Below are 15,828 nucleotides of genomic sequence, written 5' to 3'. Positions count from 1 at the left end.
AGCTTCCCTGGTTGGAGGAATCTAAGGTAGAGAAGCAGAAGGGAATGGCCCATAGGGCCAGCTCTGCTACTTTCTATATCCCAAAGCTCATAACTCACATTTCACTAGCTGGTTTGCCATTCAGTTAGAAGCATCACAAAGCTTAGGAAATGAATGTAAAATAATCTAGTTGCTGACTGTTGTCAGAAAACACGTAAGATAATGATTACCTAAATCTAGAAAAAAAAGAAGGCCTAATTTATTTCAATCTATAGCCCCACACTTCTGGTTCCTGGAAACGACTGTTCGAAAGGTAAAGGACTCATCAATTCATTTGGTTTAGTTATTTAACAAAGTAAGTTAGGGTTCAGTTTGCATTAGGCTGAAACCCTGTGTGAATACGTTTTATATGTTGCTGAAGGACTTAACCCTTGTTCAGGAAATTTAGGCTAAGAGTAATCTTTATTCATAATTATAATCTTCATTATATCATTGTTACTATTATAAAATATTTATAGAGCATTTAAAGGTGTATGACATTCTCCTAGGATGCTAAGTGGAGGGATTATGTGTACAAGCCTATCCCTGCAGACCCACTATATTTAGAACATTTATTTATTTAACAAATATTTATTGAGGGTCTACTGTGTCCAAAGCATTCAGTTAATTTTTATAAAGGACACAAAGATGAAGAATCCTGAGAAACCACCTGACCTTTAGGGGAGTTAATACATACACTAAATTAACTGTAATATAATAGACTTTGACTTGAAAGATGTAAGTATTAGTAAGTATTATTATAACTATTATAATATAATAATAGGCTCAGTTATATAATATTTATACTAATATAAGCATTATTATAATTAACAATATAATTTTAGTAATTTATAGCACTTATTGAGAACTTGCTTCTCCTGTGAGGTAGACATGATTATATCCACAGTTTGGAGCAATGAAGATGGAGCTTTAAAGAGGTTCAAATATCTGCAGAAAGCCACAGTGCTAAGTGGTGGAGGTAGGATGCAAACCCAGGTTGCAGGAGTGCAGAGCCAGAACTCAGCACTGATCATTCCAGCTAGGACAGCATGTGCATTACTTTGTTTTGTTTTGCTTTTTCAACCATGTTAGCGATAACTTTGAGCTGAGTCATTGTCACTGAAGCTTTTTCTCCTTTGGCAAGGAAACCCCGACCCAGTGACCTTTTGACCTTGACCTCATAGCACCATTCTCTAACCCAGGAGTTTTCAAACAACTGAGCTGTCTTTTGAGCCTCGGAGCCTTTTCATCAGACAAACTTTTAACGGAAGGTAAAAACAAAGTTTCTCTTAGTGAAGCTGACAGGGAGGGGAGTCTTCCATGGGTGGTAGAGGCGCTGAGTGGGGACGAGGGGAAAGGAAGGAGGCTGCCCCACATTCAGTTGAGGATGATCACAGCTGAAACTTAATAAGGAACGCTGATGTCAACACAACCTCAGTCTTGTCTTTAGAGAAGTGTTAATTCCCCCTCCCTGCCACTGGCAGGGCTGCACCTAAAACCGCATCAGGAAAAAAAAAAAACAACCTCATCAGGTCCATGCCCATCAATCTAGCTGATGGGCGTGAGCCTGATGAGGCTTTAGAATTAGTCATGTCTAATGTTTCTGGATATGTTAAGTGTAGCTCCCTTCAATCACAAATTATTTTTTAAATGTTACAGATGGCTTGCTTACCTGGTGGTCCTCAAAACCCTGTAAGGAACGTGGGTAAAGTCAGAGCTTGAGCACCAGAACCAACCAAGTTGAAATGATGGCTCCTCTCTAACAGGATCTGGTTACATAAGAGCCTTTTAATGAATGCTATGTTCGAAAGGAGACTTGGTACATATATCGTCGTGCTGGATTTCAGCAAAGAAGGGCTTAGTCAACTTCTTTCTTCCAGTCACAATTGTAGACCCTGACAAAGCACAGCCAAAGGAGGGGAGGAGAACGGTGAAATGGGAGGAGACAGACACACAGAGTCTGGGGACAGTGGCTTTCGTTCAGGGCTACCCTCTCTGAAACTCTGCTTTGAGACTTGGAGCAAAAGTTTTATTGTCTACTGTCATTCCCATATTTCAGCAGGAAACACACCGAATTCTAGAAAACTATTATTATTATTATCTTCACAAACAGGTTGGCTCAGCTCCTTTGTACTCACCATCGTAGGCCCGGCTAAAGGGCAGCTCACTTATTTAGCCAACGTTTGTGTCCAATATCTGCTTGTAGTCTGTGTATACCTTAGGAGGGCTTGCTCCCTCTGTGTTGTCTTTTATGTATCTAAGAGCAGGGACTTAGTCTGTTTAACTCTCAGTACATTGCCCAGCTAATTGGCACTATTTTTATTGTGCCAGCTATTATTTTGTTATTATTTTAAAAACTGAAAGTAACTCAAATGTCCTGCAATAGGGAATGTTTGAGATGATGTGACAAAGCCACAGGGAGGAATGCTATATAGCCAGTAAAAATGCTAAGAATGTTGCAATCTGTTGGTACATGTGAAATGATTCTAAGGGGGAAAATCAAATACAAAAAGGAGTGCATACACTGATAACAAGTATGTAAAAAATAAATGAATAAATGCTTATAAACTACCAAGGATCAATGGTGATCTTTAAAGACCAAAGGTGATAGAAAAATGATAGAAATTGGATTAGATCCAATATATTCTATATTTTCAAAAGTTAATTAAAACATATACATATGTATATAAATTTTAATTAACTGTTGAATATACACACACACACACAGAGTGTTAGTTATTTGTTGCTGCATAAACAAATTACCCCAAAACTTAGAAGCTTGAGACTATAAAAGCTTATCATCTCACAGAGTTTCTGAGGGTCAGTAATCTGGGATCTGCTTAGCTGGATGGTTCTGACTCAGGGTATCTCATGAAGTTAAGAGCCAAAATGCCAGTGAGAGCTTTTGTCATCTAAAGGTTTGACCAGGGCTGGTGGGTCCACTTCCAAGAAAGGTCTGACTCTTATGGTTGTTGGCAGAAGGCCTCAGTTCCTTGTCATGTGGACCTCATAGGGGGTACCTCTCCATAGGGGGCCCCTCCACAGTGCTACTCATGACATGGCAGCTGGTTCCCCAGAAAAAGTGATGATTGAGAGAGAGAGAGAAAGAGAGAGAATGATCAAGATCACAGCTGCAATGTGTTTTATAACCTATTCTCAAAAGTGGCATGCCATCATTTCTGCCATATTCTTTGGTCCCATAGACCAACCCTGGTACAATGTGAGAGGGGACGATACAAGGGTGTAAATACTCAGAGACAGGGATCATTGGGGATCATCTTGGAGGCTGGCTGTCACAACTATCCATAACAATAATAAGACATTTTTGTGCAAGAGCATGTTTTAGTTATTAAATATACATTTCAAATGTACACTGAAATAGATATTTTGAAATGCCTAATCCTCCTAATTATACTTTTCGAGAAATAATAATGATATTTATCTAGTACATTTTATGTGCCAAGCGCTGTGCTAAGCATTTTATGTGGACCCTCTCCTATAACCCTCACAACTCAAAAGTAGGCACTTTTAGTTGCCTCATTTTGCACAGATGGAACTTGAAGCACAGAGATGTTAAGTAACTTGCCCTAGGGCACACATCTAGCAAGTAAGGAAACCAGAATATAAACTCAGATCTATCAGTTAAAGCACATACATCACCACCAAGTTATACTGATTTTCTCCAGTCACAGTTTTGTGAAATAAATCCTAACCTACCCATGCTTTACAAGAACCATCACTCCAGGTAACTGGCTTAGGATTTCCCTGCAGTCACAGAGTAAATAAACTAAGACTCAGCATTGGAAGTTGGGTCCATGGAGCCCTTAATCATGATTAAGACGATAATAGTTACTTAGTCTTCTCCCCTCCTCCTCCCCTTTTCCCTCTCTCCACTCCAGCCACACTGGCCTCCTCGCCCATTCTTGGGGCACTCCAGGCATGCTCCCCCTTCAGGTCCTCTGTGCCTGACGTTCCTCTTTTCATCCCTGGAGCAGCGTGGCTCCTGCCATCACCTCCTTTCCTCAAATGTCGCCTTCCCAGAGAGGCCCTCTGTTACCATGCTGTTTAAATTGCCACTCCACCCCCATCACTTAGTCCCATCTTCCTGCCCGTTCTCCTTTTCCTATAGCACTTATCACCATCTACAGCCTACAGAATTCACTTATGGAGCAAGCTTATATTTCTCTCCCGATCCCAGAACACAAGCTCCTCAAAGGCAAGGATTGGGGTCTATTATGTTCACTGACCCCTGCTTTGTTCAGTGAGGATTCCTAGCACAACAGTATCTGGTACCTAGCATATGCTCAATCATAAATATGTGTCGGATAAACGATGAAATAACAATTGGCAGGATTAAAGTGTGTAGTTGATATCAGAGTAGCTCAGTTGAAAATGTAACAGTCAATTTACTTTCCAGCCATACCTCTTAATTTAATTTTGAAATTATCTACAGATTTTGTCCAAATAGATGTTTCTAGAGAAAACTGCTTTCTTTGAATGGACATTTTACATTTATTGCCATGTGTGTTTATTTTTTAACCAGAGGAGATATGTTAGAAGTTTCTGGAAACAAAAAAGTTCTAGAAACAGAAGATGCTTTTAACCTAGAAGACAGATAAACTAGGTTAGGACTGAAGTATTTCCACTACCCAATAACCTATCCCTCTGTCTAGTGACCCTATAAAACCTGAGCAAATATTTACCTTTGACGTTAGAAAAAGTCAGCTAAGCAAATGACATTTCATAATGAATGAAATGAAAGAACTTCCTTCCTTTATTTATTCTGGATAATCTATTACTTTTTAGTATGTTTTGTTCCCCCAGACATAGAGGTATTGTTTGATAGAAGGTCAGCATTCATTCTAAGTTTTCCCAGGTCTACCTAGAACTATATTTTTTTTAGTTCAGTATTAGTTGAATGAATGATTTTTTTAATTAATTAAATAATTTATTTATTTTGGCTGTGTTGGGTCTTCATTGCTGTGCACGGGCTTTCTCTAGTTGTGGCGAGCGGGGGCTACTCTTCGTTGAGTTGCGTGGGCTTCTCATTGCGGTGGCTTCTCTTGTTGCAGAGCACGGGCTCTAGGCGGGCAGACTTCAGTAGTTGCAGCGCACGGGCTCAGAAGTTGTGGCACGTGAGCTCAGTAGTTGTGGCTCGTGGGCTCTAGGGCGCAGGCTCAGTAGTTGTGGCGCAAGGGCTTACTAGCTCCGGGGCATGTGGCATCTTCCTGGACCAGGGATTGAACCTGTATCCCCTGCATTGGCAGGTGGATTCTTAATCACTGCACCACCAAGGAAGTCTTAGAACTATTAACTATAATCTTGGTCATTTCAGAATGCCTATTTACTAGTTGACAGTATATTCAATAAAGGTCTCATTGATACTGAGTTTTGTTTCTTCAAACCAACCAAACCTATCAACTATAGTAATAACAGCTAAACTTTATTAGATACTTGCCAAGTGCCAGCCATCATGCCTATATGATCTCTAACACTTGCAGCAACTCTACAGAAGAGATACTATAGTTATAAAGCCCAGTGAAGTTAAGCAATTTGTTAAGATCGCACAATCAGGGCAAAGACTCAGACCAAGATTATCTGCCTGATTTCCAAATCTGGGCCAGTTTCAAGGTGCCACTCTCTTGCCCTAACCATAAGCCTAAGTTGTAACAACCAAATATTGCAGGGCGTATACTTGCACTAAAATTTTTTTCATGCTTATCTGAAATTCAAATGTAACTGGATGTCTTGTATTTTTATTTGCTAAATCCGGCAACTATGTGGAAGGAACCTTAGGGATTGTTGAGTTTTGTGGTTCTTAGCCAGGAGTGCTTGACAAAATGATCTGGAGGGCTTTTTCAATATATATACACAGGTTCTACCCCATACTGCAAGGATTCTAGAGTGGACCCAGGCCTGTGAATTTTCAAAAAGTTTTATTTGTTCAATAAAAATGTATTGATCGAGTACCTACCCTGTGCCAATGACATTTTTAAGTTTTGGAAACACAGCAAGAAACAAAACAAAATCCAAAAGCTCTACCTTTGGGGATCTTCCCAGGTGACTCCACAACTCATCCCAGTTAGGAAACAATGGGTCAAGCACCTTCATTTTATAGATTAGGGGAACAGAGGCCCAGAATGGTGCCACAGCGGTTCAAGATCACTGACAGAGGAGGGACTAGGGATCAAGTCTCCTAACTCCCAGTCTAGTACTTTTTAAAAAATATCTCTCTGCTGCCCATATGTCCTCAATTTTCCAGAATACTCCCTTTTCAGTATTCTGTTATCCCTAAAATTACAGTCTTCAAAAAGCAAAATATGGTCCCAGAAGCTACATCATCCTTAAAATAATACACTTAATACTGCTTGAGGCTCTCACTTGAAACCATAACACCAAGATGATAGATGTCAACAGACAGCAGTAATAGAGAATCCTGACCCCAACTGAAAGTGGCTGTCCTTATTGGTGCTTCACTGGACACTGTGTGCAGCATTTTTCATATGCATTGACTTATGCATCCTCCCAATAATCCTGGGAATGAAACAGGAAAGATGTTATCATAACTGTTCACATATCCAAGTTCAAACAACCCATAAGTGGCCAGAAACAGGGCTCAAATGCAGATTTTTCTCTCTCCAAGTAAGAATAAAATAATCTGAGGGTGAATGACAACTTGAGCTTGTTTCATTTCTTCCTCTTCCAGCACGAATGGGCAGCAAAGGCGGAAGAAGCCTGCTGTTACCGGTGAGGCACTAACCTCCTTGCCTGCTCCAAAGCCTCTCTCTCCACAGGAGCACTGCCCTCCTCTCCTCTCAGGCTCCACATCCCCACCACATTGGACAGTGTGAGCGCAGACCAGTGACGGCAGAAAAAAACCTCAACCAAAATGCACACAAGTTACCCAGGAACTGTGCCCGCGAGTGCCCCCATATTTGTAGGGGTTCGTGGAACAGAATGACTAGTTTAGTACTGAGTTCATAGGGAGTTAGTGGCCACACTGGACCATTTCCTTATAAGATGACTATGAAATCATGTTGGGCCACAGAAGAAGAAACCTGGAGATGAGAGCTTAGGAAAGTGGGGCCTAGGTTTGATGGGGAAGATGTTGATTTCTTGTCAAATTTGCATGAATCCCCAAGGCAGGCACACCCTTTATTAGGGAGTAAAATGCAAATTCCACAAGAATTAGAAAAATAAAACTACTGACATCTGTGCCCCAAGCCTCATGTTGGTACCAGGCTGCCTTTTGCAGTGAGGGATCACTAGCTGAGGGTTTAGAAGCCTGACTCTAACCCACCTCCATCATTTGGAGACTGATCAGACTTGCCCAGGTTCCACCATCAGTTCCTCCAATCCTCACTCCCACCCTCCAGCACACGCATACCACTGTTTCCCAGTTACCTACCACTCCCTTTATGCTCTCCAGTGCCCTATTGATGACTCACTGATTTTAACAATGGTATTAAAACTTGGAACAAAGTTCTGTTGCCCCTGGGATCCAAATCAGTCTCAAGTACTGGTACAGACCCCCTATGCATCTGAGGCTTTTGCAATAGCAGCCTCCTAAACTGCTCTTCACGCCTTCAATCCCCACCCTTCCTCCCAACCTTCCTATATGCATCTACTGGCTGAATTCTCTAAAAGACCACCTTTATCCTGGCACTCTCCTACATAAAAATAAATTCACTCTCCTACATAAAAATAAAAGCCTTCCATGGCACTGCGTTAAAAACAACACCTATTCACCAATAATCCTTGTCTGATCACATGGGTTAGGTAAGGATCAACTGAGATAATGTGTGTGAAAATGTTAAAGAATATAGTATGTTACATTTATATAGCATTTCAGAGCTTTTGAAGTACTTTACATGTTTTGTGTGGTTTCACGAAAACAGAGAAGACAGGTTTATGTCACTTTTCATGAGTGTATTTTGTTTCTAGAAGTGGGCTGTTAAATTCCAAGTCTTTCACTTTTTTGTTAGTTGACTGATATGAAATGTAATATTTCATGTTAAATTACGATACCAAATATCAATTACTATATCATTAAATACCAACTAAAATTAATAAAACAGAGCACTTAGTTTTTCATCACAAGAAGACCTCAGAATAAGACTTTTGCCACAATTAATCCTTATTTGCAATATGTATTGAGAAGCACAGAACAAAGTTGTAAGAATCACAAAATTTATGGCTCCTTGAAATCAGGTGGATAAAAATTGTTTTATATAGTTGAACGGCATATAAAATACGGAAAAAATGTGGGTGCTTTGTTTGCATTTTATTTTTATAACAAATAAAATATAAGTTAAAAAAAGGCAGTGCCTCTGCATGAAAAACCAATGTAACTCTGATTAAAAGCTGATGTTAGGTTCATTTTGATTTACAAGAGACAGTATAGTGCACTGGTTAAGAGCATGGCTTCTGTCACCAGTGTGGCTGCATTCAAATCCTGCTTCTGCTACTCACTCACAAGCTGTATGGCCTTGAACAAGTTATTTAACCTCTTTAGACCTCAGTTTCCTCATCTATACGATGGGAATAATAATAGTACCTACCCATAGGGTACCTGTGAAGATTAAGTGACTTATTAGTTGCACAATACTTAGAATACATGTTAAACATCTTACAAAAGGTAATGTGATGATGATGATGATGGTGATGATTTGAGGAAGAAAGACAGGATCAAATTCAGGGTTACACAGAGTCAAGGACTTGTTCAGGTTCTGGTATGTATCCTGGTTAAGCAATTTACTGTTGCAGGCCTGAATCTTCATTTGCAAAATGGCTCTTTGGTCATAGGTAAAACAATTCTAGAATTACAACAGATCTGAAGGTGGGCATTCCTATCTGAATATCCACTTAATAAAGGTTTCAACTTTAGTCATTAGAGTCTGGTCAATAATTTTTGGAGTCAGTTGAGTCTTCCCATTGCAAAAGATAGAAAACCCCAAGTCAAATCGGCTTAAGACAAAAGGGAACTTGTTGGCTCATGTGACTGAAAAGTCCAGGAGAAGGACTGGCTTCATGTTTGGCTTGATCAGTTTCAACCAGTGACCTCGGGACCCAGTTTCTCACCATCCCTTAGTTCTCCCTTCTGCAGTGATTGCTTTATTCTCAGGTTCTTTGTGACGGCACCTTGTAGCTCCAGGTTCTGGTCATCATTACTGCAAACAGGTCCAGCCCAAAGGAACGTGGGAACCTCTACCAACTCCTCAGATGAAGTCTCCTTATGATTGCAAATGGGCATGAGCTATTTTGGGGATTATGGAAATGTTCTAAAACCTGATTGTTGCGATGGTTACTCTGTAAATTTACTAAAAATCATTGAATTATACTCTTCAAAGGGCGAATTTTATGGTATGTAAGTTATACTTCAGTAAAGTCAATATTAATATAAACAGATTTTCCTGGTATCTCTCTGGCTCTGATAGGGTCACATGCCCATTTCTGAACCTATCACCAGGTCAGAGGAATGCGATGCTCAGGGTGGCCTGCCCTAATACCACACCCACGCCCTGGAGATAGGGATAAAGCCAGTTTCATCCAAAGCACAGGGACTGAGAGTACGGAGAGAATGGTTTCCCAGTTGAAAACTGGGTTAATGGCTTTTGTTCCCTAAGGCCCAAGGACCAAAGCTGATCTAGGAGCAGTCCATGCTTTCAGGGCCTCTCTGAACTCAAACTTGGGCCTGTCATGAGCCAAACCACAGATACATGCCTGTCTTGTGAGGCCTAACTTTTGTTTTTCTTGGCTTTTCCATGGCAAATGCCAAGGTGGGGTGAACCACACATGCTAGATTCTCATTCTTGGAAATGAGAGATGTCCCCAGTTAAACCCAGAAAGTCCTTCTCTCGAGGCTCAAACACATCCATCATTTCCTGCCATGTTGACCAAGCGTGGGTGCTGCCCAGCAGTCACGGGGGCCCATTGCAAGCCGGAGATGTGGGAGGAGTCCTGTGTCACTTCTCTGTGCCCCGCTCGGTGAGCCACCTGCCCCATGCTCCCTGGGAACAACCAGAAACAAACCCTCCACTTTTTTTTTTTTGTCATTTTATACCCTTTATCTCACCTCTCACTATCTCTTTCAGACTTCATTCTCAGTGCTTGTGACTGTAGGTCCAAAGGAGGGATGAGGTAATGGATTAGAATGAACTGGATGGCTCTAGTTTAAGTGATCTTCCAGGGCACAGGGGCAGATAGTGCTTGAGGCTCTTCTTACTTTGTTGGAAGAACGGCAAAATCAAGCAAAAGCCGACAGGTCCGGAGTGTTTACTCAGGGCGGAGGCACTGAGCTGAGCGCTTGCTCTACATCCATTGTTCTTTTAATCCTCACAACGACCTCAAAGGGAAGATGATTTTAGCCACATTTAGATGTGAGCAAACTGGCTGAGAGGAGTGAATTTAGGCCTCACAGGTAGTCGGAGGAGAGCTGGGCTTGGAGTAGGGGCTGTCGGTAAGGCGGGCATTTTTAACCACTAGCTGCCTGTCTGCTTCTAACCAGTCTGGCTGTGGTCTGCAGTCCCCTTCACTGTCACGGCCAGTGTCCTTGAAACCCTTGGAAGGGGAAGTGGCTGCTGGCAGCTCACCTGTACAGAAGCGGCGGGGAGCCCCTAGGGGTGCAAACTGACAGCCCACCAGCTGCAAATGGGCACAGATGGATCTGTTTGGCCAACAGCATATTGTTAGTGTTGCTGTTTTAATGAATTCGATGACCTTCATGGGGCAGGTCCAATTCACACCTGATTTCAGCACTCCTTACAGCGGTAAGCCAGTTACTTCACACCTATAGGTTAGCTGTCTGGCTCTGAAAGGCATTTGCCTTTACACCTTGGAAAGAGCTAGCAAGTTGTCAGAAGTGCCTGCCCAGGCCCCTCTTCTACCCTGTGGTGTCAGCAGGTCTGAGTGGAAAGCAGGAAGAATACCTTTTCTGTTTGCATGAGAAACTATAAACTTCAGTCTCATTCTGGATCAATGAGGCTTTTAAGGGTAGGACCAGGGACCTATCCATCATTTCATACCACTTTTTCCATCTGACCTAATCCTGTATCAATCCTATAAAGTACAGACTTCTGTAATCCCCATTTTACTGGTGAGAAAACTAAGGTTCACCCAGGTGCCATAGCTAATCCATGGTGACAGAAATCAGGTCCAAGCCCTCACTCTCATTCACTGCCTGTGTTCTCAACCCTCCCAGCACATTAGGATCACCTGGGGGGAATCTTATAGGATACCAATGTCTAATTCAAACCCAAACCAATTAAATCTGAATCTCTAGGGGCTGTGGCTGAGGCCTCAAAGGTGGTTGGATTTTTTTTTGGTGCCTCAGGTGATACTAATGTGGTGACAAGGTGGCATGATTTGGAGAGCAGGTGATACAAGTTCCCACATCAAATGGGTGCTTTGTTTGGGAAGTGGGCTGCCAGCAGCTGCCTCTGGCAGTGGACTGTGTGTTGACACATCCACAGCACTGGTACAGGAACAGGAAGTTGTACTGTGTAATGGTTAACGGTTGTAGTCAGTTTCTGGAGACAGAAGTCTTGGGTTGGAATCTGTGCCCCTCACTGACTGGATGACTTTGGGCGTGTTGTTTTACTCCTATGAGGCTCAGTCTACTCGTCACTAAAGAGGGGATAATAAAGGACCCCACCTTAGAGGCTGTTGTGAGGAGCAAGTGTCAGCGTGCATCTACTGAGCTCAGCACAGATTTTGGCACCTTGAGGGCAATTAGTCACTGTTAGTTACTGATGGCAATGAACACAGCCCCAAGCGCATGCTATAAATACTAAGTAGTTTCAAAGACAAATTTAAATTCTCAGAAGGATTTCTGCCTCCTCACTTCTGACTGTCAAGATTTTAGACTTATCCTCTTCACTTGAAAACTGAACTCATTTGCCTTGGTTTAGCATCAGGGGGAACTGTCCTACAGGTGGCCGATTAGCAGTCTGTTGACAGTCTGCAAACAGGCAGTCGGGCTGGGGTGTGGAACAGGCAATAGAAGGAGAGCTCTAAGGGCTCTGACTGCAGGTGGTGGGGCCCAGCTAGGGGAACTGGGGCCCCAGGAAAAACCTTCAGCTCCCAGTAAGGGAGAGGCTGGAGGCTGAGGAGGAACAGGACCCAGGCTCAGAACAGAATGGGGGCCTTTTACTAGGGTCCAAGGACCTCCCTTCTACACCCCCAGCCCGGTTGCCTTTTGGCTTTTTTTTTGGTGGTAGTGGGGTACTGTTCTCACCACCTAACAACTCTACTTTCCATTATCTCAATGTGGTTTATCCTTATACGCCCAAATCAAGCCTTGGCTATTCTGTGCCTCTTTGAGGACCAATCTAGATGAAAGTTAGCAATACTTCCTCTGAGTGGCTATAGGACTTTATGTAATTTTGCCTGGAACTGTTAGTTGCCTTTGTATGAGCATATCTTGTTTTAAAATATTTTTGAGTTCTAGAAGTTGGAGACCATGTTTTATACTACTAGGCAACCCCGCCTCCTCTTACCACAAAGGTTAACACAAGTGTTTGGCTCTTAATAGATAAAAGGGCATTCTTTCCACATAAAACAAAACCCAGAACTCAAAGAAGGCTCAAAGATCTTTTAGTTCAGGAGTAGCAACCTGTCCTCTTGACCCACAGGCTAAACCCTACAGATATGTGTTATTTGGCCAGGCCAATGCTTTAACATTTCACACAATTTACCAGCCCGATCCCTAAAGGCATTTGAGCCTGTGACCCCTAATCTGAGCCCAGATCCCCAAATTCTTGGACCTTCTTGCCCACAACATCCCTAATATGTGGCTCTCCTGCCTATGCTTCCAGAATTCTTCCTGAATAAAAATCATTACTAGAATAGCCACCTGAAATTAACCTGCTACAAATTAACTACTTTAAATCCTTTTGATAGCTCACTGTTTACTGCTGAATGCTTTTCCCACTCCCAAGCATTCCATCACCAGACTGATATAGTCTTTTAGATACATTTTCCAGCTTGTTTTTCAGGAAGATGACAGGTAACTTAGAACTACATTTAACTTTGTTCTGCAACCCTGGTCACCTTAAAATGATGTTGGCAAATATCCCTCTTCACTCTTGTAGAATATTGGCTTTGTGTGTCCGTCCAACCTTAAGAGTGAACTTTCTCAGTAATCGTACGTCTGTCTAGCTCATGATTGTGAGTGAGCTGAAAGTCTAGGCTGCACCAGCACCCCAGAGGCTGCAATCTGAGGATGGGATAGATCTAAGTAGATCTTACCTCCCATGGCCCTGTTAGGCCAAGAGGTTTTCAAGGCCTCATGCTGCACAGAGGTTAGCTCCTGCCTGAATGCACAGGAATGCAACCCCAGCAATTATTTACCAGATGGAATGTGTTTTTTTCTGTTTCTCTCTGTCTTAAGGGAACTCTGTCAAAATTTTTGGTTCTAGTTTTTGACAGAGTGGATTGTAGACCTGTTATAACCTGATGAGCAGGAAGAAATTCCATATTTTTCTGTTTTCAGGAAAAATAATTTCTACATGAAGGGCCATCTGGAGAACTAGGTGTATAATAAATCACTGTTAACACCAATTATACTTACTGGAAGCCCAGTTATTTTCTTGCAAGTAGAGACAGGAGGACATGGTATTGGCTTCTGAAAACAATGTCGTCATGAACTTCCTTGTGGGAGAGCCAAAGGTCAGGAAGAAAAGAGCTGCTACACTACGGGAAATGGAAGACTATTAGGATTTTTCTCTTTTCCTTCAACTGTAGTCATCACAAAAATCTAATATGGTTTTATCCTGAGTAGCTTTTCTTGCATACTTTTAGAAAGTATTGTCCTTTGCAATTTGTACTGATCCATTGATCTTAATCAGGACGCAAGCTTTCAAGTCAGTATCACTTAGTAGCTGAATCACCTTAAGCCTCTCCTTCCCACTTGGAAAATGTGGCCAATGGAAATGTATTTATGTGTCTAGCCTCCTGGCACACATGAATTCCATTCTCTTGCAAGCAAAAAATCCCAAAGAAAAGGGCGTCTACACGCAAATGATTTTAACTAGACTGATTTCAAACAGGAAAATAATTAGAAACAATCTAAATGTTAAAACAATAGGCTGTTTAAATTATTTATGTGTTGGAGATATTAATTACCCTTCTTCTATGAACAGATTCCACCTTCTCCCTTCTCCCCACTAAAGGAGTGGAAAATCAAACTCAGAAAGGGCCCCTGCATCCCTTCTTTTTCATAACAGTGATTGGTCCATGATGCACACATGATCTAAACCAGGTCAAAGGTTTTCCCTGAGATTTTTCTGTTGAAAAGACTTTGTCCTCCCTTTCTGGCAGAGAGTTGTATGACTGAGTCCCACATTTGCAGGTGGCATGGCCCCCATCATGTGGAGAAGTCTGGAAGGAGAAGGAACAGCGGAGAACTCTGGTGACATCAAGCCCCTGGCCCCTAACACTTAAGTCCTCAGGGCTGCCTGGTTCTTGCCGTTCAGTGAGCAATCCCAGTATTTTCTCATTAAATTTTCCTTTTCCTTACGCTAGTTGGAGTTGGCTTCCTGTTATTTGCAACTGCAAGGGTTTTAACCAACAGCTTATGCATTCATTAACATTGATGATTAGGAGGACCACACAGCAGCATGGAAAGTGATTTTGATGAATTTTACAAACAGCACCATATAAAATTATATGAATGATATCATTACAGCTGTTTAATCATTCACGTGCAAAATAAATGGAAAAGAAGTACCTTAAAGATGTAATGAATGTTTAGCATGATAGAGTTATGGGTGATTTTTTTTTTCCTCGATATAATGGGGTAAAAAATTTATCATACTACATTCAGTGTGCAAAGTTAAATGCGGCTTATTTGTTTTCTACAACTGACCAAATCTTCCTCATCAACTTCCTTCACACTGACCATTAACTGTATCTTAGTCTCTTTGGAGAGGAAAAAGGTTTTAGATTAAAAGAGTTGCTTTGTTTTTGTTTTTGTTTTAAGGTAAATGGCTAATCTTGTATTGTTTCCTGCCCTCCTTTCCAATATGGTGCCTTGCTTCATTGCAGAGGCAGGTGCTTCAGGCAATAGGAGAGAGTGAGCTTTAGATTTGTACACCTGTGATCAGGGTTGGTGTCATGGACTGAATATTTGTGCCCCCTACCCCAAATTCATAGGTTGAAGACCTAACTCCCACAGTGTGATGGTATGTGACATGGAGCCTTTGAAAGGTAATTAGGGTTAGCTGAGGTCACATGGGTGTGGCTAATCCCACCAATCATGGGATTAGTGGCCTTACAAGAAAAAGAAGAGAGAACTCATTCACTCTCTCTCTGCATGCACAAAAACAAGGAAAGGCCATGTGAATACACATTGAGAAGTTTGCTATCTACAAGCCCGGAAGAGAGCTCTCACCAAGAACCCAATCAGCTGGTTCTTCCCAACTCTAGAACTGTGAGAAAATAAATATCTGCTGTGCAAGCCACCCAGTCTGTGATCTTTTGTTATGGCAGCCTGAGCTAAGACTGTTGGTGCTGATGTTTTTAGCAATGTCTCTGGGTACCTGGCTGGTTGCACTATTGACCTTTGTGCTTGGGGAAACTGTGGCTCTTTCTAGCTCAGTCAGAGCTGGAGGGTCTTCCCTTGTGACTTGCTCCCAGCTGCAGACAAAAAAATGTTGCCTGTCATTTCAGTAAACAAAGAATGTTGCCTGCTATTCCAGTGAACAACACATGTTTCCAGGCCATCAAGTCATCAGCCACTTCAGCCGCCCCGACGGTGCACCCTGGGGGGAATTCAGGATGGAGAAAAACAGGATACTGGTTCTAGATAGT

Source organism: Balaenoptera physalus (assembly GCF_965194825.1).
Source record: "Balaenoptera physalus genome assembly, chromosome: 7".
Taxonomy (NCBI): domain Eukaryota; kingdom Metazoa; phylum Chordata; class Mammalia; order Artiodactyla; family Balaenopteridae; genus Balaenoptera; species Balaenoptera physalus.
This window is presented reverse-complemented; position numbering follows the sequence as displayed.